Here is a 412-nt window from a genome sequence, read left to right as displayed (position 1 = left end):
CAATCTTTCTTTCTACCATCTTATCATGTTAGATTCAATTATGAGACACGTGATTTTTTGCAAATGTTAATATGCTGTTCGTGAGTTTATGCACATTTAATGTTAATTATTGTAGCTGAGCAGGTAATACATTTAACAAATCAAGCACGCGAAATAATATCGTGAAACGTCATTTCTTAAAACTCCTTTTAGCTTCAAAGTGTTTCTACCGATGATAGGAATTCTCGATTGCTTTTAAAATCCTCCAATTGTTTAATAATTCTAATCACAAAATATTCTGACTTGGCTCGTGATCGAATAAAGACGAATAAAGCACGGCCCTTCTCATAAATTTGTCCTATTTCTTGATGATCTGATACGTGAAATGTTATATATCGTGTGTATGTGTCTGTGTGTGTGTGTGTGTGTGTGT

Source organism: Polistes canadensis, unplaced genomic scaffold (assembly GCF_001313835.1).
Source record: "Polistes canadensis isolate GaletaPanama2010 unplaced genomic scaffold, ASM131383v1 scaffold_36, whole genome shotgun sequence".
Classification (NCBI taxonomy): domain Eukaryota; kingdom Metazoa; phylum Arthropoda; class Insecta; order Hymenoptera; family Vespidae; genus Polistes; species Polistes canadensis.
Note: the sequence above shows the minus strand (reverse complement) of the source record.